This window comes from Ipomoea nil, unplaced genomic scaffold, assembly GCF_001879475.1.
Source record: "Ipomoea nil cultivar Tokyo-kokei standard unplaced genomic scaffold, Asagao_1.1 scaffold0480, whole genome shotgun sequence".
In the NCBI taxonomy this organism is placed as follows: domain Eukaryota; kingdom Viridiplantae; phylum Streptophyta; class Magnoliopsida; order Solanales; family Convolvulaceae; genus Ipomoea; species Ipomoea nil.
Genome location: NW_017616908.1, coordinates 2,916,957 through 2,943,489, shown reverse-complemented (window position 1 = coordinate 2,943,489; position 26,533 = coordinate 2,916,957).

Sequence of the window (26,533 nt, the reverse complement as noted above, 5' to 3'; positions counted from 1 at the left end):
GATCACCAACGTCTTTTACCTCAAAACCGGGTGGTTGTTCGACGTAAACTTCTTCTTCAAGTAAGCCATTAAGAAATGCGCTCTTTACGTCCATTTGATACACAATAAAATTCTTGTGCGCTGCATATGCTAGGAATATCCGAATTGCTTCGAGTCGTGCGACGGGGGCGAATGTCTCATCAAAATCTATTCCTTCTTCTTGTGAATACCCCTTTGCGACTAATCTTGCTTTATTCCTAACAATGACGCCATCTTCGTTTTCTTTGTTCCTAAAGACCCATTTGGTGCCAATCACATTTTGGTGCGTTGGTCTCGGAACAAGTTTCCATACGTCGTTGCGCTTGAATTGATCTAACTCTTCTTGCATGGCATCTATCCAACTTGGATCGGCTAATGCTTCGTCAATTTCCTTTGGTTCCAGTTGCGATAGAAAACATGAGAACATTGCATCTTGTTGTTGATTCCTAGTAGATGATCGCGTTTTCACTCCGTCACTTGGATTTCCAATGACTAAGTCATGTGTGTGACTTCTTAGCCATTTTCGATTTGGTTGGAAACTTGTTGGATTCTCAGAGTTTCCTTCTTGTTGTGATTCTACTTGGTGTGCTACCACTTGTTGTATATTGTTGACGGGTGCATCATTTGGTTCTACTACTGGAATTTCTTCTTGTGCAATTTCGGTTGGAGGAATGCGTGACATTTCGGGTATGTCATTGGATATTGCCTCAAATTGATGAATACCCATGTCACTTGATTCTTCTACTTCCTGCAACATATTATCTTCAAACAAATCATTAGATTTATTTAAATCACAATTACCTTCACCATTTTTTCCATTCTTGTCGTGATTCTCGTTGAACACTACGTGAATTGACTCTTCTACCACCATTGTTGATTTGTTGAAAATTCTGTACGCTTTGCTGGTGGAAGAATATCCCAAGAATATTCCTTCGTTCGCACGTTCATCAAAAGTCTTTAATTGAGACTTTCCATTAACAAGTACAAAACATTTACAACCAAATGTATGAAAATAGGTGAGATTAGGTTTTCTCCCTTTCCATAATTCATATGGTGTTTTGTTATAGGACTTGTGGATTAGACTTCGATTTTGAGTATAACATGCCGTGTTGATAGCTTCTGCCCAAAATCTCTTTGGTAGTTCGGCGGCCGTTATCATGACTCGTGCGGCTTCTTTGAGTGTTCGATTTCTTCTTTCAGCTACACCATTTTGTTGCGGCGTTCGTGCGGCAGACAATTGATGTAAAATTCCTTGTGAATTGCAATAAGATTGAATCACTCTGTTCACGAACTCTGTTCCTCGATCGGTTCGTATTGTCGCAATCTTCATGTTATTTTCGACTTGCAGTAGCTTCAATAGCTCTGGCAACTTTGATAAGACTTCATCCTTTTTATTGATGAATATTGTCCATGTGTACTTGGAAAAATCATCAACAATAACCAAAGTATATTTCTTACCACTTATACTTACTGGGTCTACTGGACCAAATAAATCCATGTGCAGTAGACTTAGAGGTCTTGATGTTGACTCTTGAGCTTTGACTTTGAATGATGCTTTGATTTGTTTTCCTTTCTGGCATGCATCACAAATTTGATTTTTCTTGTACACAATGTTGGGTAGTCCTTCAACTAGATTATTCTTTGCTAGCTTGTTGATGGTCTTGAAATTCAAATGATTTAGCCTTCTGTGCAATTCCCAACATGCTTCATTCGAATTATTTGCCATCAAGCATACAGATTCCTTCGTTGTGCTCCAATCTACAACATACATATTTTTCTTTCTCGATCCGGCGAGTACGACTTCATTCGTGAATTCGTCCTTGACTTGAAATTTGCCTTTGTAAAATTCTACGAGATATCCTTTGTCGCAAAATTGACTTGTACTAAACAAGTTAAATTTTAATCCTTCGACATAAGATACGTCATCAATTCGTAGACCATTTTTCACAATTGCGCCGGTTCCTTTTGTCATTCCATATTGATCATTTCCTCCGAACACAACTTTTGGTCCTTCGATATTTTTAAATTCCACAAGACTAGATTTATTTCCAGTCATGTGTCGAGAACAACCACTATCGAAGTACCAAATTTCCTGCAAAACAGATTAATTATTTTTAGGTACCCACACTTGTTTGGGTCCTTTTGCGTTAGTAATTTTTGGTATCCAAACCCACCTAGTTCCCATTGATCCAAGAATAGGTGATTTGTAACCATTATAAACATTATAATCATAACGCACTTTCGAATAATGATTCGGTGCGGGTTGGGAAGCTAATAGTTGCTTGGTTCTATGAAATAGAGCAAATCTGGACTTGGTCCATGGTTTGTATTCAAGCGACCAATCTTCTTCTGAGGGATATAATCTCCCAGCCCCAATTCTCGGAATTCTTCCCATATTCCTATGAGGTTTTATTGCACTAGACTCGTTGGTTCTCCTTTGAGATACAAATTTTTGCCTTTTAAAATTTTGTTGTCTTGCCAAAATGTCACTGTGTTGTTTCGGCCTAGCAACAATTTTCTGGGCATTAATTTTGTTTCCAACTCCTTGTCTCATTGTGCTATGTTGACTTTTTACAAATTTTACCACTGGAACTTTATTGATTAAAGTAGTAGTAGAATTAGTCAACTTTTGAGGGGTTTTAGAACATGATGGATCGTAGCCAAGTCTGGCTTTATCTCCTGCGGGTTTTTGCATGTTTACCATTTTATCCATTATTTTGGATGAATGCGTAAATGATGCGATAACTTCCCGAAGGTTATGTTCTCTAACCTCTCTAGCTTTGCACTCTTCTTGAAGTCGAATATTTTCGGCTTTCAAGTTACTCATTTCGTTTAGAGCATTTTGCAATTTTTGCGCCATTTCTTCCTTTTCAAGAATTAATGTATTATTGCGCTCTTTGATTTGAGTATGAGTGTCCATGACTTTTTGACAATCTTCCATGAGACTTTGAAAAGATTCTTGAGTCTCGAAAGAAGTGTCAACGGAACTAAAAGAGCTAAAGGAACTAGAGGATACCTCTTCGTCAGTTTCGCGCGCCATTAAACATTCTTCATTTTCGGATGTTTTGCCAACTAAGCATAGTAGTGCCGTATCTTCTTGTGAGGAATCACTTTCATCACTAGATGAATCTCCAGATTCACTTTCTTCTAGCGGATCGCTTATCAACGCCTTTCGTTTGTCCTTCTTGAATCTCTTTTCCTTTGACTTGTATTCTTCCTGTGAAGGGTTAGTAGCATTCGAATTCTTGCTTACCTTGGGGTGTGGACATTCTGCCATAAAATGTCCAGGCTTTCTACAATTGTAACACACATTTGTGTTATCTTCGATCGGTTCTTTCCTCGATCTTCTATATGAGCTTCCTTGTGGAGAATTCTTGAACTTGTTCGTTCGCATGAATTTCCTAACAAATAATGAGAATTGTTCATCAGTTAAAAAATCATTATTTCCTACTGACCTTGATGTAGACGGTTGATCGGCCATCAATGCGGATGTTCGTTCATCGCGTTCTTCTTCATTTCGTGTCTTCATTTCGAACTCGTATGCCTTGAGATCACTAAAGAGTTTATCCGTAGATAATGTCCTTAGATCTCTATGATCGCGCATTGCGGTCACCTTCATATCCCAATTTGTAGGTAGCCCGCGTAATACTTTGAGCGATATTTCCTTCTGGGTAAAGGTCTTTCCCAGATCCGTGATTTCTCCAAGTATTTTGATCAATCGAGCTTCCATGTCGGTGATGCTTTCGTTTGGTAGCATTTTGAAATCTTCGAACCTCTTCATGGCAATGGTTAGCTTGTTGTCTTTTTCTTGTTCGTCGCCTTCACCGATGCTAATGAGAGTATCCCATATTTCCTTTGCTGTGGTGCACTTTCGAATCTTTGGGAATATTGTGTCATCGACCGTTTTGAACAAAATATCCTTGGCAATATTGTCCAAGTTATTTCGCCCTCTATCTTCCTTTGTCCACTCCATTTTTGGCTTTGGAATATATCGTGGAGCATTTGGATCTCGTGGAGTAGCAGTATTGGCTTCCATGATTTGGATTGGGCCAGTGGTGATGACTTCTCACATTTCATCATTTAAAGCAGATAAGTGCACCTGCATACGTATTTTCCAATCATCAAATTTATCAAGTGAAAAAAGCAAATTTTGAGCAAGAGCCATATCTCTCTTCATTTTGAAGATTTTGAGATCTATCTAGCAGTCAAAAATGACTCAAATAGACAACCGCTCTGATACCACTTGTTGGTCCCGAATGGGTGGCGAGAAGTCTAGAGGGGGGGGGGGGGGGGGTGAATAGACTTCTCTAACTTTTACAATTCTTTCGCAAATCACACAAAGCAAATAACACTTCAATTGATTTAACTCTAAGTAACAAGCATCATCAAAATAAACAACTTAGAGTGTGCAGCGGAAAGTGTAGCGGTATAGTGTTATGCTTAATAGTGTGGTGCTCAAAGGGAGATTCTTAACATGCAATACGTTAGAAACACTTAATATGGATCAAAGATAATGTACGCAAAGTTTGGCTCGCATGCAAACGTGGGAACTATCAAACCCAGACAGATAAAGATTCGCGATAAATCGTAATCGGGTTAGTTCGCAGTTAGAATAAGCATGCACAAAATATATGAGCAGTAAGTAAATAGAGAGAGAGATTTATAGTGGTTCAGAGGTGGTGTAATCCTCCTAGTCCACTCTTCTCCTTTCACTTCAAGGAGGAAATTCACTATTCTTCGATCACCCAGATACAATAGTGAATAAGTGCCCAACGACACTTCTCCGAGTGCTTCGCACAAAGCTACACTCCTCCAAGGTTTTTCGCAAGCTCCTCTTGTTACTCCGCCTCCCCGAGTACTTCGCACCAAGATGTACTCCTACACCACGAGAACTATGCACAAAGCTACGCTCTCACAGGGTTTTCACAAGCTCCTCTTGTTACTCTACCCTTTACACCGAGTGCTACGCACAAAGCTACACTCCAACTGGGTTTTTCACTCTCTCCAGTTACTCTACCCCTTTTCTACACTCAGTAGAAGATTTACAATGAAATACAAAAGATTTCTCTCCCTCAGACTTGAATTTAATCGTGTATGCTCAATATATCACTTCTTGTTGATTGATCTATTTTTGCGTTGTTCAATCCCCCGAATCTCTGCTTGTCTTCAAGTCTGCTTGGGCATTTTATAGCCAAAGAAAGCTATTTGCCCGTTGATCAACTTTCGATCTCGATCGTCCATTTTGAATTGTAGTTGATCTGATAATATTGTCAACTTGACCTGCAATTGTAGGTAGATGTCATTTCTCCTTTTTGTCAGATGATTTGAATAAATTGCCCGTTGCCGTATCTTGAATTTTGTAGCCTCCAAAATTTGAATATGTTCGGCGCGGCGTGCTTGATTTTCTTCTCCTTCATAAATGCTCTGACATGTCAAGTTGATCAAATATTTTATCTGCTGATTCTTGCTCGAGTATAAAATTATTTCTCCGCAAATCAGCCTTCTTCGAGCGTCTCCGGTTCCACCGTAAAAACTTGATGTTCAGATGAAAATATATTGGATATTTTCTCCTTCATGATCCTTGTAAAATATACTGGAACCTCTGTAAAAACTCCATTGTTGTTCATGGTGAGATGCTCTGTTTCGAATTTTCAAGCTGGTTCACCATACTTGGTGTGTTTCTCTGTATGGTGCATGGCTTCTGTGAGACTTGTGCATTTGACTTAGCTAGTCTCTCCTTAGCTAGTCTCCATACGGTTTTGTATACTTGGAGCTAGTCTCTCATACTTCTCAAGCTAGTCTCCCATACGGTTTTGTATACTTGGAGCTAGTCTCTCATACTTCTCAAGCTAGTCTCCCATACGGTTAGTCTCTCCTTAGCTAGTCTCCATACGGTTTTGTATACTTGGAGCTAGTCTCTCATACTTCTCAAGCTAGTCTCCCATACGGTTTTGTATACTTGGAGCTAGTCTCTCATACTTCTCAAGCTAGTCTCCCATACGGTTCGTATACATTGAGCTAGTCTCTCATACGTGAGGCTAGTCTCTCATACGGTCCAAGCTAGTCTCCAAAGCAAGCTTTTAAAAATTCCTTCACTTGAGATTCGAACTAAGGATCACTTGACTTAGCTTACACGCGTTTCTTCCAACTCCTCTAGCATGGTTCATGGTGACTTTTCCGCAACATAATTGTGTTAAGCTATAATCCCGCTTAACATCTAAAATCAAAATATGATTTTCCAGACATGTACATGGGTTGCATGATATTGGTGCACCATACTCCGTAGACCAAAACTGACTCAAATAGAATAAAATTGGGGACTACTTGATTTTTCAAAAATACATTCGGCTCATCAAAATTTACAATATATTCCTAACAATTCCTATTTCCATCGGGATTGGTTCTAGGCTCCTACTATAAAATCCCACTTTCCTCGACCCTAATAAGAATTTTGAGATCTTTGTGTAAGCATTTTCCCTAAATACAATATACTATAATATATCGTATTATTGGGTGGTTGTGGTGCAAGTAGGAGATTGAGTCAATTAGTAACTTAATCTGATATGCAACTCAGGATATTCAGTTAAGCTTTAACTGAATATCTGCCTACGTTGATGGCATGCAGGCTTCTAAGCAAAATAGTCCTCCCACAGCTCCCGTGTTCAGAATACACGCACCATCAGGTATTCGGGAGAGAAGTGGTAGACAAAATACTAACCTTTATTGTGCAGGTTTACCATCTAGTGGCAATACCAACGACTATGGCAAGGGATATCCAGATGATCCTAAAGCTTCCACTGTAACGAGTTAGGTTCCTCGTTACTTTAGATTGTGTTAGTCATATTATTGTCTAACACCTTGGAGACAAGAAAGAGAGAAATCAAGAGCCGCAAGTTGTCTTGGGAATCAAGAAGAAGACTAGGGAGATTTGAGAAAATTGCCCAGTTCATTCTTGTACTCTTTTGAAGATTTGTAATTCTTTAAATTTATTTGCTATGTATAATTTAACCATGTTTGGCTAAATTCTTTAGAGATTCTTGGGTAAAGTGTTTATGAACCTATGTGCCTGAGCTCTCAGATTCTTTAATACGGAGTATATTATTATTTGGGTTCAATACTTGTGTTGCAATTGTGATTTTATTATTTGATGCTTGTAATTAGTGGCCATAGTTACTTGTTTCGTTTGCTTTCTTTGTGTCACAACGAGAGTTGGGCATAATTTAGGGCATACATAATTGCACATAATTGTTGCACCTTGAGAAAGTGTAATTTATTTAGGAAGTTTAATTCTTGATTATTGCCAGTTCGAGAGATGGTAGTAGTTAGGAATTTATGATGCTTGTTATTGTTTTATTGGGTGATTATCGCATGAGAGTGGATATTCACCAGTGTTAGTGACTGCGAGAGTAGCTCTATACCACTTTGCATCCTCACACTCGTATGAACCCATAGTTAATATTACATTAGGTTAGACACTAGGAGATTAAACACTTGAATCCCAGGAATCTCAATCTCTCTACTTTGATTTCAAAACTCTGAATCATTGCTTTGTTTTATTTTATTTATTTAATGCAATCATCTAAGTCTATCGTTAGGATTAGCTTTAATGAATAAATTAGGAACTAGTGCTTAATACAATCACTTCCCTGTGGATCGATTACCCGATACTCCGGGTATTATTTGTTTGCAAATATACTACAACTAGTATTCAAAAGAGACAGTGCGGGGAGGTATTCAGTGAAGACATTTGAAGAGGGGCACACACACTGCTTGTGCGAGGAGAGCTACAAACCTTTCTTGAAAGTCAATAGGAAATTAGGTATTGGTCATCAACAATTCATAACAAATTGCGCAAAAGCCAATGTCGGGGCGAGTAACAGTTTCAACATATATGAGAACGTGGGAGCCACACAATTTGATTTCAAGAATTACAGAAGGGAGGTGTTGGCATACATTCAAGGAGGAGATGCACAAATGGTAATATCCAATTACCTAGATAAGAAAGCTGACTACAGTGATATGTACTTTGAATACGAGGCGAATGAGAACGACCAATTGTGTAACACCCCGTGTTACGATCTTCGAGCCCGGATTAATTAATGGAATTAATCCCGCTATCAATAATTAAAAAAATGATTTAATCTAGTTAAGATTTTCTTAATTAATTAATGTGGTCCATAATGGATTGTGGACCCTTGCCTAAAACCTGTTAGGAATAAAGAAAGCGGGCCTTACCATTCAGATTCCAAATAGGATTTTTGAAAATATATAGGGGATTAGAAAGCATTTAGAACCCTCTTTCCCCTCATAACACTAAATACGCGATTTGCCCAAGGAGCTTAGCGGAAGGAATTCCCCACCACCAAGCCTAGGGAAACCAATCGGAGGAGAATCTTGGTAAAGAACTTGAATAGCCAAGGGAGGATTAATTAAGGCTAAGAGGTAACGCATGTCTTACAAAACCTATTTTCCTTGCTATATCTTGATTATTGGCTCCTTTGATAATTGTGTGTGTGATTCAGTGATTGAGTCTTGATAGAGCCTTGCCTAGGGCTTATGTTGTGCTTATTTGGTAATCTTGATGATCTTGACGTTGATAATTGATTATATGCATAATCTTGTGTTTAGATATGTCTAGAGCTTGTCATTAGGGTCTATTTGATAAAGTATTAATGTTTTTGAGGTTCTTGATGTCCTTGCACGATTAGGAGTTGATTCTTGAATCTTGATATGTTAAGAGCAGGTATTTAGGATTTAATTGTGTTGGTTTCTTGGCTTAATTCTTGTGGTTCAAGTCCATATTGTTGTTGATGTGTATTGGGATGTATTTGGACTTGGTTTTGGGGGTAATTGAGGAATTCCCGAGTTGGGAAAAGTGCCAAATTATCATCGTACCTGTGGGGGGTCGGTGGGGGGATGAACCCCCACCTGACCACCCGCTATGACTACTCGTCGTATTAGCGGGTGGCCGACGGGCGGCTGACCGCCCGTCGTGTACCAGCTGGTACACAGTGGCCCACCAGCGAGTGGTTGACCACCTGTTGTCCGCCCGCTGGAACGGGGCGGTGTATTGTGATGATTTATCCCATTTGCTGTTTCCCCGTGTCCCATTGTGCCCCGTTTGATGTTTGTGAGTCGCGTTTGATATTTCGGGTACCGTTTTAGGAGTTATGAGTCGTGATTATTGCATGTGGGTTAAGTTAGTATCCCGTTGACCTAGGATGATATTTGTATGATCCCGTGGGTGCCTTGTAAGTGTCTCGTTACCTTTGAAGTTGAGTTTAGGCTGTATCTTGTGGGTTGCGTGTTTATGTCACTTGTTGATGAGATTGTTGTGCTTCCCCTTTGACTATCCATTGCGATGTGTTGAGGTGTATTGATTGTTGTTATTATCGAGCGGTGGCCACTGTTGTTGTTGTGCGTGTGATTGATTGATTGTACATGATGAGATAGAGATGTGATTGGTGGGAAAAGATTGTTAGAGTTTGGCACAACGAGTGCCCGGTTATTGTGCTAAAGGCACAGATGAAACGGTTATCGTGCTGAAGGCATGAACCAACCTTGATTAGTTTGCTAAAGGCATAGATCAAGTTCTAAGCACTACGGTGTCATGACAGAGCTATATGCGCTGACCCTGATTGACAATTTTTATGTCCTCGCAAGTGCACGAGTCGATTGTAGCAATAGCGTGCAAAGGCAAGAGTCGATCCCACAGGGAATTGTACGATGCAATTTAATGACTTGAAATTAACCTCAACAATTTAAATAGTTAAAAACAGATACCAAAGATAAGAATCAACTCAAGTGTAAGATAATTAAGTTGAAACTAAAAGAAGCTAAGCAAATAAATTAACAAAACATTTTAAAATCAACCATTAAAAGTAAATACGAATAAGCTAAGCAATTCGACAGTTCAAAACTAAGGGCATCTCAAAGCAATACTTAACATCATAATCAATTGCAGTAATCCATTTCCCAAAGAACAATTCATTATACAGTGCATTGTTATGAAACTTGCAAAAATTAAATCACAAAGCTTCATTAATCATAAAATATATTAATAATAATAATTATAGAAAACAAAGTAATTAAAGAATTAGTACGGTGTTTAAGAATTGAATAATGTGCTCACAATTTAGGAATTATAGAATTAAAACAAAAGTAGCAATTTGATGGAGACTGCGAAATTTAGCAGTAAGGATTGAAAAGGAGCAAAAGCAGTACGAATTGAATAGAAAGGGAAAAACAGAAAAACAATATGTCAAATTAAAGGTACGACCAACAAATTAAAATTGAAATTGAAAGAAAGAGAATTAAAAGAAGAATAACAATATTGCTTGCTGCTAACAACTAGGAAGAAGCCAACAAATCCAAATTAAGGAGGAAACTTAAAGAAAGAACCAGAAATTGCTAATGATGTGTTGAACGGAGATTGCTGCGACAAAGAAGTTGCCATGCCCAAAATTGTCGACCGAAATTACGCGAACCACCGGAAATCTCCGGGGTGAATTGATGATCAAGCCTCCTTCCATTGCCCTCTATTTATATTGCCTCAGACTCAACCTCTGTTCTGCACTTTCGCTACTCATTCGGATCGCCGGAGAAATTGATATGCGAAATACGGTTCTGGTCTTCTGCGCCTTTTATCTCGTAGAAATTTGACTAGCTAACAAAATCTATTAAATAATAATAATAATAATAATAATAATAATAATAATAATAATAATAAAGACCATATATAACTAATCTGCATTTATTAAACTCTTATTGAACATGTACTACTAAAATTATAATTATTATTAAATTGAGTTAAGAAATTATTGGACTGGCAAATTTTAATAACAAAATTCATTTAATAACAAAAATAACCCAAAAAGTTAACAATATTTATAAAAACAACTTATAGCGATAATAAATAAAAATAGATATAAATCAATCAATTATTACAAATTAACTATAAAAATATTATTTAAAAATAACATTAAAAATAATGTTCATCAAATTTCCCCACACTTATTTATTTGCTTGTCCTCAAGCAAAGACATTATTAAAAGGAAATAAAAGAAATTAAAAGCAAAATCAAACATTAAACTGCGCTTTACCCAAATAAACTTTCAAATTTATTACCACTAATGCGAAGTTAGCGCCAACTCAAAGAATGTATAAAACATTTGACTAGAAATTAAAAACTTTAACAACTTAAATAAATATAAAACATGTACTCGTGTGCTGACACCCCTTATATGAACTATACAAAAACTCAATAGGAAAATCTGAAAATTTCACCAAATTCAACCTAAACCAAATTCAGAAATATTCTATCACAGTGCATGTGCAAAACATGAAGAAAATAAGGATCAAGGCATTTATTAAAATTGAAATGCAATTGCTCGTCTCTTCCAAAGTTCACTCTTAATTTTTTATATTTTGACTTTTTCCAAAGAGAACTTCCCCAAAAACCTCGCCATTTTACGCCAGACTTGTTTGGGTTTTCAATTTTTTGTGTACTCATAAACCAGACCACGACACTTATTTATTTATTTATGGTACATGTGTATAGGTGGCTGATTCAGCGGAGTAGAATCTCTGAATTTTTTTTTGCAAATAAAATAAATAAATAAATAAAATACTCTAATTTACTTTTAATTATTTTCTCTTTTCACCTCACTTGTATGCCATAAAGGTGACCCTTGAACCAACACACTACACCACAATTTATAGCACTCAAAAATTATTTAAGAATTTGAAAAAGGTAATATAAAGTGAAATCAACATATAAACCATTAAAGAAAATGCATAAAACATATAAGGGTATTTGTGATTTTGAAAATTCTAATTATGCTATCTTTTTGTTTTTGTCTATTTTTGATTTTTTTGGCTTTTTTTTTTTTTTTTTGACAAAGATATAAAATTAAAGAAATTAACAACTAGTCAAAAGCAATATACACACTAAGAGTTGACAAAAACATGCATTATTTTTATCACCGAATATTTAAAAGACTCATAAGGGTAAAACTCAACTAATGCTAGAATTTTAAAATAAAAAGATTTAAGAAAATAAACATAAGAAAATTAAAAAGTTTGAATTTTTTTAATTTTTTACGATTTGTGGGTAGAACCCCTTCCCCACACTTATTTTCAACATTGTCCCCAATGTTGTGAGAGGAAAGAAAAGAAGACAAAGAGAGTCCTCCTTTATTAGATTTTGTTTTTATGCAATTTTCATTCAGCCAAGCAGTTTGAAAATAACAAGAATAACATTCTTCATTATCAACGCCATTTAAAAGATTCTCCTTTTGGAGTTTATTGAGACCCAACTTACCATCTTCAGCAATATTCAACCCCTTAACTGCAAAAACTAGGTTAGATCTAGGAGACAAATTCATAAATGTAAAAATTGAAAACTCAACAGTTTCATCAAGCAATTTTTTGGTCAATTTGTCTACTTGAACATCAATAGGGATTAGGGGCAATTCGTTGTGTAACACTTCATTTACAGTTTCAGGCACATAACTTTTGAGCCTATTTGGAAACGGAATTGGGGGCACATAAGGCTCGGGTGCTACATAGGGCTCCTCCTCCTCAAAATCTTCATTTTGTACAGATTTGGTGTTTTCAAAACTTTTATCAACAGTGATTGGGGGCACATAAAGCTTAGGAGGCACATAAGAGTTATCAGATTTATGCAATTTAGGCTCATCATTTTCAACAATAATATCATCAACATCAATATGCAATTTTTCAATTATTTTAGTTTGTGTAGAAGTGATATTATCTTTTAACTTGTTTTCATCATTCAGAGCTTCTTCAGATTGATTAGGTAACTTACCTGGCACACGCCCTTGCACAAATTTAGCAATTTGCTCTAAATGTGCTACTATTCTTTTAAAGCAAGCCTCATTTTCTTCAAATCGTTGTTCATCTTCTTCTTGTTGCATCTGGTGCTCATAAGCTTCTTGTTGCATTTGGTGCTCATAAGCTTCTTGTTGCATTTGGTTCTCATAAGCTTCTTGTTGCATCTGGAACCATTGATCATGTTCTTCTGATCGCATATTGCAAGCCTGTATATAATCATTCAAGGAGTCCTCCAAAGATGGTTTTTCAAATTGGGGTGGAGTTAATTGAAATTTATTCTGATTATTATCCCAATAAAAATTAGGATAGTTTGGCTGAAAATCATTTTGGTTATCATCCCAAGAGGGTGGAGGAAGTGCATTTATAGTTGTAGTTATTTCTTGCGTTTCAAAAATTGGGTTTTCAAAAAGTAATATTTCTTGCTGTTCAAAAATTGGATTCTCAAAAAGTAATATTTCTTTCTTTTTCCTATCAATATGATCGTCTAAAGGCAACAATTTAGGATATAAAGAACGACGACCCTCCATCAAATAAATAAACAAAATAACAAAAATAAATAAATAAACAACGGGAAATCGGGAATAGGGAATAGGGAAAGCAAAAACAAATAGTAAGCCGTTTTTAAATAGACTAATGAGTTGAATAAATAGCAAAATATTAAAAAGGATAATCAAACGACAATAATAATAAAGTGATAGAATTAAAGAATCAAACAGTTAAGGAATGGGAAAAATAAAGAGAATAGTGAAAGTAAAAATAAATATAAAGCAATTTTTAAATGGGCAAATGAATTAAATAAAATTCAAGATTAAAAACGAAAGAGGACAATAATGATGGGATAGGGAAAAAAATCAAGCAATTAACGAAAAAAAAAAGCAGAAAATTAAATTGCAAGTTAAACAATTCCCCGGCAACGGCGCCAAAATTGATTGACAATTTTTATGTCCACGTAAGTGCACGAGTCGATTGTAGCAATAGCGTGCAAAGGCAAGAGTCGATCCCACAGGAAATTGTACGATGCAATTTAATGACTTGAAATTAACCTCAACAATTTAAATAGTTAAAAACAGATACCAAAGATAAGAATCAACTCAAGTGTAAGATAATTAAGTTGAAACTAAAAGAAGCTAAGCAAATAAATTAACAAAACATTTTAAAATCAACCATTAAAAGTAAATACGAATAAGCTAAGCAATTCGACAGTTCAAAACTAAGGGCATCTCAAAGCAATACTTAACATCATAATCAATTGCAGTAATCCATTCCCCAAAGAACAATTCATTATACAGTGCATTGTTATGAAACTTGCAAAAATTAAATCACAAAGCTTCATTAATCATAAAATAAATTAATAATAATAATTATAGAAAACAAAGTAATTAAAGAATTAGTACGGTGTTTAAGAATTGAATAATGTGCTCACAATTTAGGAATTAAAGAATTAAAACAAAAGTAGCAATTTGATGGAGACTTTGCGAAATTTAGCAGTAAGGATTGAAAAGGAGCAAAAGCAGTGCGAATTGAATAGAAAGGGAAAAACAGAAAAACAATATGTCAAATTAAAGGTACGACCAACAAATTAAAATTGAAATTGAAAGAAAGAGAATTAAAAGAAGAATAACAATATTGCTTGCTGCTAACAACTAGGAAGAAGCCAACAAATCCAAATTAAGGAGGAAACTTAAAGAAAGAACCATAAATTGCTAATGATGTGTTGAACGGAGATTGCTGCGACAAAGAAGTTGCCATGCCCAAAATTACCGACCGAAATTACGCAAACCACCGGAAATCTCCGGGGTGAATTGATGATCAAGCCTCCTTCCATTGCCCTCTATTTATATTGCCTCAGACTCAACCTCTGTTCTGCACTTTCGCTACTCATTCGGATCGCCGGAGAAATTGATATGCGAAATACGGTTCTGGTCTTCTGCGCCTTTTATCTCGTAGAAATTTGACTAGCTAACAAAATCTATTAAATAATAATAATAATAATAATAATAATAATAATAATAATAATAATAATAATAATAATAATAATAAAGACCATATATAACTAATCTGCATTTATTAAACTCCTATTGAACATGTACTACTAAAATTATAATTATTATTAAATTGAGTTAAGAAATTATTGGACTGGCAAATTTTAATAACAAAATTAATTTAATAACAACAATAACCCAAAAAGTTAACAATATTTATAAAAACAACTTATAGCGATAATAAATAAAAATAGATATAAATCAATCAATTATTACAAATTAACTATAAAAATATTATTTAAAAATAACATTAAAAATAATGTTCATCAAATTTCCCCACACTTATGGTACCACCACAAGACCATAAGACAACCACTCACGACCTGTTGACTCAGAACCTACAATAGTTGACCCAGATCGTTCAGACTCTAAGCCACGCCACCGTAGCTGGGAGTACCCGATCTCAACTGAACAGAGACTGCGACGTGGCTCACCAGATACTGAGCCACAATCCCCCTTCCTTTGCCGGAGAGGAAACCCCTACGATACTTGAAGAATGGATTCGGACGTTTGACAAGATCTTCGAAGTGTCCAGAGGAGCGTTGAGTCGGATTTGCATCGTTCTATCTCAAACACGAGGCCGACTCGTGGTGGGCTCAAGAAGGACCAACGTATAGGCAGGAATCGGGTTTCGATTGGCAGGCTTTGAAGACCGAACTATGGGGACACTTCTATCCCCAGCATATAAGAGCAGCCACGTACGAAGAGTTCTTCCGCCTTAAACAGTTAGGACCACGGTAGAGGAATACCATAAGTATAACACCCCTACTTTTCAAGGTATTTAAAACTTATAAAATAAAGGTGAATTCATTGATTAAATCCCAAATAGAGCATGAATCTATCCATAAGAGTCGGGGTGCTATGCCACACCTAGGTTTGAGAACCTAGGTGCACAGGCTAACCTAACTAAACATAAGAAATCTTCAAATCAATATTCGATACAATCCCAAGGCACGCAGGCCACTACTAACTAAGCTAAGTCCAAGGCTCTAACTAGCGCGCTCTGAAGCTAAAGCTCATCACCTGAAAAACATTCGGTATAACAACCGTCAACGAACAATGCTGGTAACCCACTCCAACGCATTAAGTACAATATAGGTAGATATACGAAACTCATTTTGAAACTGGAATATATATATAATCCTGAGTGACTCTAATTTAAATCCATCTGTTCAGCGAGAGATGCCAGTAACCCACTCCAATGCGTTGAAATACATTATAGATAGATATATATAGATATACGAAAATCATTTTGAAGCAGAAAGATATATACTTAAGAGACACTAGTTTTAAAAGAAGGAATGGACTCAGCAAACAAGGTAAGCAAACAATCAATTATAATAGTTAAGGAGGATCATCATAAAGAATTTGCAGCTAAGGTCACAGTCTATATCCACATCAATCATATCATCATTTAATCGTCATTCAATCATCATTAGTGACACTCAATCACACTGCATTGGCGCCACGGGACCAATCGCATGCCCCGAACATGAGGGTTAATGCGTATAGCATTAACACGGCCCCGCAGCACCCTACCTCATACCGCGGCATGAAGGGAGTTGATCGCAACCAACCCATAGAGAACCGCTGACGAACTCAACGTCGGACCACAATCCGACACATCGCTTATGCGCACAGTCGGTGGACAGTGATCCCCTTTACAAGGGGGGCTTACGACCCTACGCACCGTTGATGCGTACAGTCGGTGGACCATAGAGGATCAAGCCTTACACACCGCTGAGGGACTCAGTCGGTGGGCGAAGATCCTCGGAGACTACGGCCCTACACACCGCTGTCCCATCACTCGGTGGATCGCAGCCAGCCATAGCCCTACACACCGCCTGATTACTCAGGTCGGTTGACTACAGCCTTCCTCGGCTTATTGGCCCTACACACTGCCTGGCGCGTCCAGGTCGGTGGGTCATATCACTGAGGCCCATGTGGACCTGTAGTCCTATATAATCTTTATATACCTGACCGATCTCAACCAGCCTGGTTAACAGTTGAGATGGTTCTCAACCCATTCAACTGCCCGTATAGTGGACCGCATCCCTATATAATATTTATATACCTGACCGATCTTAACCGGCCTGGTTAACAGTTAAGATGGTTCTCAGCCCATTCAACTGCCCGTATAGCCAACTTGATCGCAACCTAGTTGGGGATCATGCATCACATAACACACAATAGCACATAATAGCACATTGGGAAGGGGGAGACATATAATTAAGCTTACGTGTGATCATTCACATATTAAAAATAGTCCTAAGGGGCTCATACGACTTCCACCTAGGTCAACGGGTTACCAATTCAACTAGCATGCAATCCCTAATACTCTTTTATCCTACGAACGGTACCCAAAACATCAAACTAGATTGAAGTTTGACAAACGGGGTCCGTTGGGATACCACGGGGGAATGGGGACCATCAAACGGGGAGGCCGAAGACCCGGGGTGGGTACGGGCCAGCGGGTAGCCAGTGGGTGGAGGGTCACCCGCCGGAGATCACTGCCCGGCAGCGGGTTGCCGGCGGGCGGACGCCTGCCCGGCGGTGATCTTCAGGCAGCGGGTAGGTGGCGGGTACCCTTACCCCCCACTGACTCTTTCATCACAAATTCGTCCTGGGATCCTTTGTGGAACCCGAAACCATGCTTAGACACTTTTAAACGCAATTAACGACACCACGTAGCCAATTTATGGATCAAAAGCAAGAATCATGTATAACTCATCCTATCACGACTTCTAAACATAAACAACACCCGAACATGCGAATTCCCACCCAATATATATCAAGAACATTACAACACAAATTCCCAATCCATCCTAGGGCTCTAATCCCTCCCAAACAATCAAAATCAAAATTTATCTTTAACATCAAGAAATATCAAGATTTGTCAAGAATCATCACATCATTATCAAGAACCTCTTTTCAACATCAAGATCATCAAGATTATCAAGATTACACATAAATCATCTTATCAAGCATCAAGAATATATCACAAATAGCATAGAGGAATTAATCAAGACACAAGCATATAGAAGGAGGCCAAGGAAGGAGATTATAGCGAAGAAAATAGGTTTTGTTGAGACATGGGTTACCTCTTAGCCTTAATTAATTTCCTTGGCTATGAAGGGTCTTTCTTTAAGATTTCTTCTTTCTTGATTTCTCCTAAGGGGATTCTTGGAACTTCTTGTGTGGTGAGAGATTATTTGTGGTGTGAGTTCTAGGTGTCTCCTATGTCCCTATTTATCTATCTAAGAGTCCTATTTAGGATCTAAATGGCATGGATTTAGCTAATTCTATTTCCTATGGGACTAAGGGTTGGATTTAGGGATAAGGGTCCATGGGCTTATGGTGGACCTTTCCTAAGTAATTAATGAGATTTAATCTTTCTTTTTGGGTAAATAATTAATTGGTTTAGGGCCGTAACACGGGGTGTTACAGACGGGGTAAAACGGGGCACGGGAAAACACAAAACGGGACCAAACCGCACCGCCCCGGCCACCTTCCAGCGGGTGGCTGGCGGGGGAGACTTCACCCGCCGGCTGCCCGCTGGAATTCTGGGCAGCTTTGGCGGGTAAGTGGTGGGGACTCCTTCCCACCACTTACATCCCACTGGAATAACACGATAAGCATAATTTTCCCCAACTTGGGAATTCATCAATTAACATGCAAGACGGGACTAAACACATTCCAACACGTAACAACAAACAGAAATATTACAACGGGTTACCCCAAGACTTCAACACAATTAAATCCTAGATTCATGCTCCTAATACAACAAGATTCAAGACTCAATTCCCAATTATGCAAGAACATCAAGAAACACAAGAAACCATATATCAATCCTAGAAAGGGCTCTAGACAAATCAAAATACGAGGACGTCAAGATTATCACATAAACATCAAGATTATTGTATAAACATCAAGATTATCATATAAGCATCAAGATCATCATATAAACATCGAGATTATCACATAAACACAATATAAACCCTATGCAAAGCTCTATCAAGACTCAAGCACATTATCATATATCAAAGGAGCCAACGAATAAGATATAGCAAGGAAAATAGGTTTTGATGAGACATGGGTTACCTCTTAGCCTTAATCAATATCCTTGGCTACTAAGGTTCTTTCTTTAAGATTTTCTTCCCGTGGGTTCTCCTACGTTTGGTGGCAGGGGGATTCTTGAGAATATTTTGTGTGGTAGAATTGACTGTGGTAGTGTTTCTAAATGCTTCTTAAGTCCCTATATATATATTTAGGAGTCCTAACTTGGGTCTGAATAGTAAGGATTCACTTATCCTATTCCTTATAGGATTAAGGATTTGGTTTTAAGGATAAGGGTCCATGATCCGTGGTGGGCCACCTCAATTAATTAAAGGGGATCCTAACCCAATCAAATCCTTTCTAATTATTATTAATGGTAATCAATTAAATAATTAGTCCGGGTTAGAGGCCGTAACATGGGGTGTTACAATAAGTGATTCGTGGAGTTGGCTCGTTTCGCGTATGAGTTAGCCCCTACGGAGGCGACCAAAGTGGAAAGATTCGTTGCGGGGCTCAACTTCGAAGGTAGGAAAGCCTTGACTGTGAGCAAACCAAGGACACTCAATGAAGCATTCACTAGGGCGGCCGAACTCTATCGGATACAACATGCTCTTTGAGAAGCCAGAGACGCTCAAAAGAAAAGTTGAGAGGAGCTTAATAACCCCTCCATAGAAATTAAGGACAGTTAGGGCCGCTCTCCCACCGGCCCAAAGGACATTAATGATTCTGGTCTCGAAGGACGAGACAGGGATCACGCAAGGGAGGATTCTTGCCATGAGCAAGGCTCGAATCGGGGACAGCGATGTAGTAACCGGGACATTCCTTGTACACTCTGTACCTGCCATTGTGTTGTTCGACTCAGGGGCCACCAACTCGATCATAGCAGTCGAATTTGCAACAAGGCTTGGGCTGACCACAGGCACATGTGTGCAATTAAGGGTCCAAATGGCATCCGGGGATGTATTGAAATGCAACTGGATGTTTAAGGACGTGATGATCACCATAGGCGGAGTGGAATTTCCTAGCAACCTAATTCAGTTTGGGCTAGACGGTATACAAGTAATTCTAGGGATGGATTGGCTAGGGAAATTCAAGGCCCAAATCCTGTGTGGCGAACAAAAGATAATTTTGAAAAGACCAAATGGAAAGAGGGTATCCTACCGCAGCTCCACCAAAGACCTGGAAGTTAAATTGGTAACCATGATGAAGATGAAGAAATACCTAACTAAAGGGTGTGAGGCTTCCTGTGCACCATCGAAGACTTGGATGCCGAAGGTAATGAACCGCAACCTGTCCCGATAGTCAGTGAATTCACGGATGTCTTTCCCGCAGAAATTCCTGGGATACCACCACCTAGGGAAGTGGAATTCACCGTAGACCTGGTTCCAGGCACCATCCCCATATAAAAAACACCCTATAAAATGGCACCAAAGGAGATGTAAGAGTTAAAAGCACAATTATAGGACTTGTTAGGTAATTGCTATATTCGCTCTAGTACCTCACCATGGGGAGCCCCGGTGCTATTCGTCAAGAAGAAAGATGGGAGTATGCGGCTGTGCATCGACTACAGGGAATTAAATCAAGTTACAGTGAAGAATAAATACCCCCTTCCTCGAATATAGGATCTGTTTGACCAACTCAAGGGAGCTGGTGTGTTTTCAAAATTCAACATGAGATCCAGATACCATCAAATAAAGGTAGCCGACTAGGACATCTAAAAAACAGCCTTCCGAACTCGCTACGGGCACTACGAGTTCACAGTAATGCCCTTTAGATTGACTAATGCCCCCGTAGTATTCATGGACCTCATGAATCAAGTGTTTCGCCCGTACTTAGACAACTTTGTGATTGTATTCATCGATGACATCTAGTCTACTCTCGAAACAAGGAAGAACATGAAAAACATCTCCGAACCATATTACAGATATTAAGGGAGAAGCAGTTGTACGCCAAACTCTCCAAATGTGAATTCTGGAAAGACAGTGTGGCGTTGCTGGGCCACGTGATAACCAATGAGGGAATCATGGTAGACCCAACAAAAATCCAGGCAGTTAGGGAATGGTCCTCCCTAACGACAGTTTCGAAAGTTAGAAGCTTTTTCAGGTTGGCTGGGTATTATTGGAGGTTTGTGCCTGATTTTGCAAAAATAGCTCAACCCATGATGAGACTCATGAAAAAGGAAATTCCCTTTCAATGGGACGCAAGCTGTGACATGGCCTTCCAAAAACTGAAAGAGAGATTGACCAGCGCCCCAGTATTAGCCCTGCCATCAAGACCGGAAGGATTCGAAGTTTACAGCGATGCCTCAAAGAAAGGTCTAGGCTGCGTGTTAATGAAAAATGGTAAAGTAATCGCATACGCATCTAGGCAACTCAAAACCCATAAGAAGAATTACCCCACTCATGACCTAGAACTAGCAGTAGTAGTATTTGCCCTAAAAATCTGGAGGCACTATTTGTACGGAGTGCAGTGCAAGGTGTACACGGACCACAAAAGTTTTAAGTACATCTTCACTCAAAAGGACCTAAACATGCGACAACGACGGTGGTTGGAACTCATAAAGGACTATGACTTAGATATACAATACCACGGGAGAAAGGCCAACGTGGTGGCTGATGTGCTCAGCAGAAAGACGAACCACTCCCTTAACACCATCTGGGTATTGGCAGATGAGTTATGTAGGGATTTACAAAGGATGGGTTTGGAGGTGGTGGTACAAGGCCAAGTGGAGACCGAAATCTAGGGGTGTCAAAGTGGGCCTAAGCCCGCGGGTTAGCCCGCACACGCACCGCGATGGGGCGGGTTAGGGCCGCAAGAAATTAGGCTCGCGAAAATGCGGGCCTAACGGGCATGGCCCGCGGAGGGCCAGAGCCCGCGGGCCAGGCCATATTAAAAAAATAAAAAAAATAAAAAATATATATAATATCTTAATTCTTAGGCAGTGTGTAGATCTGACTATCTAAGAGTACGCAAAAGGGGAGAAATCCAATAATTCAATAATCCTTCGGAAATTCTTAATTCAATAATCCTAGAGTACGTAGTTCTTCAGTTCTCCCGTCTCCATCCGCCTCCAACTCTATCAAACAATTACTAAAACTAAATCATCAATTCATACATATTTATGAATTACTAAATCGCCTCAAAGTCCAGCAAACATACATATTTATATATGTATTATACACAGACGAGAACTATAGAGGGAAAATATGAAGCCGATAGAGAAATAGAGTGTGTTGTTGAACCCTAGCTTTGATCACCCTTCTACAGTTCTGCTCAACGCGCAGTATCGATCCTGGAGATTTGGGCGAGGTTTATGGAAGTTTTCGGTGCATTGAGGTGTATCGTACACCGTGAGGATGCGAAAGAACGACCAATAAATAGTGCCATATTTAAAGCAGTTTTAACATGTTTATATGCTATTTAATGTTTTTTCTTTTTAATTTAAGTGATGGCACGCGGGCCAGCCCGCAAGACCCGCAAGCCCGCATGGGGCGGGCTTGGGCTGTATAGTTCCAAGCCCGCGGGCCGGCCCGTAAAAGCCCGCCAAATTAAAAGCCCGCGGTGGGGCGTGCCTAATGAAGCGGGCCGGCTCGCATTGACACCCCTACCGAAATCCAATTGTTTAGCATAAAGGTCATGCCCACACTATTTGAGGAAATCAAGAATGACCAGCAGCAAGACACCGAACTAATGAAATTAAGGTTTGGCGCAGCAGAAAAAAAGAAAATGATTGTTCGAGTTGTTTGAGGATGGTAGCCTTCGCTATAAGGGGAGTGGTGCGTACCCGCAGCATGTGAACATCTCAAGAAAAAAATTCTAGAGGAATGACACAGTTCACCATACTCAGTGCACCCTAGGGGCGACAAACTGTACCAGGATGTGAATAAACAATTCTGGTGGCCTAACATGAAAGAGGAAGTGACAAGCTTTGTGAGGAAGTGCCTGAACTACCAAAGGGTTAAAGTTGAAAGACGCAAACTCAAGGGACTCGTGCAACCACTGGAAATACCCCAAGGGAGATGGGACTCCATTTCCATGGACTTCATAGGGAGTTTGTCTGTAACCCGGACGGGGAAGGACAAAATATGTGTAATTGTAGATCGGTTGACCAAAATCGCACGATTCATTGCCATGAAGGAGACTTGGACGATGAAACAGTTAGCTATGGCTTATATTAGTCAGGTGGTCAAATACCACGGGGTCCCACGAGATATTATCTCAGACAGGGATTCCGGGTTCCTATCCCAGTTTTGAAAATCGCTACAAATAGCTATGGGAACAAGATTAAAACTAAGCACCGCTTTTCACCCCACGATCGACGGACAGAATGAAAGGACAATCCAAACCCTAGAAGAAATGTTGAGGGCTTGCATGATCGACTTCCAGGGATCATGGGAAGAACACTTGGATTTGATCGAATTCTCCTACAATAATAGCTATCACGCGAGTATTCGTATGGCCCTCTACGAGGCCTTGTATGGTCAGAAGTGCAGGACCCCATTATGTTGGGAAGACATGGTTAACCCAGTGGTTTTAGGACTACAATATCTACAAGACACCATCGCGAAAGTCAAGTACATACAAGAGAAAATGAAGGCCGCGCAAGACCGCCAAAAGTCCTATGCCGACTTAGGAAGAAAGCCGACCGAATTCCAAGTAGGAGAGAAGGTGTGATTGAAGATCTCACCCACACGAGGAGTAATGAGGTTTGGGAAGAAAGGAAAAATAAGCCCCAGATTTATCGTCTCCTACGAAATCTTAGAGAGAATCGGGAACCTGGTATACAGCCTTGCATTGCCAGCCGAACTGGATCGAGTACACAACGTGTTCCACATGTCGCACTAAAGGAATACGTGCACGATGCGACCCATGTCCTCCAACCCGAAGTAGTGTGCGTGGATGAAGCCTTATCCTATGAAGAAAGACCCGTAAGAATCCTAGATATGAAAACAAGAGAAACTCGCAGGAAGGCCGTAAATTTGGTCAAGGTCCTCCGGTCTAACAACGAGACCGAGGAAGCAACTTGGGAACTTGAAAGTGCAATAAGGGAGCGTTACCCCAACCTGTTCACTCAAGGTACCTTAGCTTAAACCTTAGGATATGTAGCCTAGAATAAGTTCTGTTACGTCTAAGCTTCGTGGACGAAGCTTCTTGTAAGGGGAGGACTGTGTCACACCCCGTGTTACGGCCTTCGAGCCCGGATTAATTAATTGAATTAATCCCGCTATCAATAATTAAAAAAAGATTTAATCTAGTTAAGATTTCCTTAATTAATTAACGTGGTCCATAATGGATCGTGGACCCTTGCTTGAAACCTGTTAGGAATAAAGAAAGCGGGCCTTGCCATTCAGATTTCAAATAGGATTTCTAAATATATATATATATATATATATATATATATATATATATATATATATATATATATATATATATATATATATATATATATATATATATATATATATATATATATAGGGGATTATAAAGCAATTAGAACCCTCTTTCCCCTCATAACACTAAATACGCGATTTGCCAAGGGAGCTTAGCGGAAGGAATACCCCACCACCAAGCCTAGGGAAACCAATCAGAGGAGAATCTTGGTAAAGAACTTTAATAGCCAAGGGAGGATTAATTAAGGCTAAGAGGTAACCCATGTCTTACAAAACCTATTTTCCTTGCTATATCTGGATTATTGGCTCCTTTGATAATTGTGTGTGCGATTCTGTGATTGAGTCGTGATAGAGCCTTACCTAGGGCTTATGTTGTGCTTATTTGGTAATCTTGATGATCTTGACATTGATAATTGATTATATGCATAATCTTGTGTTTGGATATGTATAGAGATTGTCATTACGGTCTATTTGATAAAGTATTGATGTTCTTGAGGTTCTTGATGTCCTTGCATGATTAGGAGTTGATTCTTGAATCTTGATATTTTAGGAGCAGGTATTTAGGATTTAATTGTGTTGGTTTCTTGGCTTAATTATTATGGTTCAAGTCCGTATTGTTGTTGATGTGTATTAGGATGTATTTGGACTTGGTTTTGGGTGTAATTGAGGAATTCCCGATTTAGGAAAAGTCTCAAGTTACCATCGTACCAGTGGGGGGGGGGGGTCGGTGGGGAGACGAACCCCACCTGAGCACCCGCCAGTACTGCTCGCCGTACCAGCGGGTGGTCGGCGAGCGGACGACCACCCATCGTGTACCCGCTGGTACACTGCCGCCCACCAGCGGGTGACTGGCGGGTGGTTGACCACCTGCTGGAACGGGGCGGTGTATTGTGATGTTTTACCCTGTTTTTTGTTTCCCCGTGTCTCGTTGTGCCCCGTTTGATGTTTGTGAGTCTCGTTTGATATTTCGGGTACCGTTTTAGCAGTTATGAGTCGTGATTATTGCATGTGGGTTAAGTTAGTATCCCGTTGACCTAGGATGAGATTTGTATGATCCCGCGGGTGCCTTGTAAGTGTCTCGTTACCTTTGAAGTAGAGTTTAGGCTGTATCTTGTGGGTTGTGTATTTATGTCACTTGTTGATGATATTGTTGTGCCTCCCCTTTTACTAGCCATTTCTATGTGTTGAGGTGTATTGATTGTTTTTATTATCGAGCGGTGGCCACTGTTATTGTTGTGCATGTGATTGATTGATTGTACGTGATGAGATAGAGATGTGATTGGTGGAAAAATATTGTTGGAGTTTGGCACAACGAGTGTCTGGTTATTGTGCTAAAGGCACATACGAAATTGTTATCGTGCTGAAGGCACGAACCAACCTTGATTAGTTTGCTAAAGGCATAGATCAAGTTCTAAGCACTGCAGTGCCATGTCAGAGCTATATGCGCTGACACCTTGGTAGTGGTTCTAGAGGCACGGATCATGTGAATGGCACTGCGCCGCTATCAGATCGGTGGCATGTTGGATATATGTTAGAAGGGAGCCATGAAGTGCTCCAGAGGGATAAGGGGGTCGCGTTATAAGGGTGGTCTGGAGGTACCGGTTGGAACTGATATAAGGATGGAGAGGAGTAAAGGTTAGAACTTGGTATAAGGCCGGATTGCGATACTATTGTTGTTGTTGCCTTTGCTTGTCATTGTGACTTGTGGTTGTTATTGTTTGTTATTATTGAGCTTTTTGGTTATCTCACCTTGTGAGTTAGGACACATGCTAGTATCTTTATGATGATTCGTAATGCTAAATCTGTTGTTATGTCGTGAGTCTTGATCTTGGTTTTAAAGCTAGAGTTTGTTTAGGATTATGTATGTATTCCAGTCTTAAAATGGTTTTCTTATATCTAACTATATTGTACTTAACGCGTGGGAGTGGTTTTCTAGCATTATTCGTTGACGATTGTTACACCGTATGTTTTTCAGGTGCAGATCAGTAGCTCCAGAGTGCACTAGATGGATACGAGGATCTAGCCTTGATAGTTTAGTATTAGTTAGATGGCCTGTGAGCCTTGGCTTGTATTATGAATACTAATTACAGTGTATGCTTGTTCAGTTAGTTTAGCCTGTGCGTCTAGGTTCTCAAACCTAGACGTGGCATAGCACCCCGATACTCATGTTGT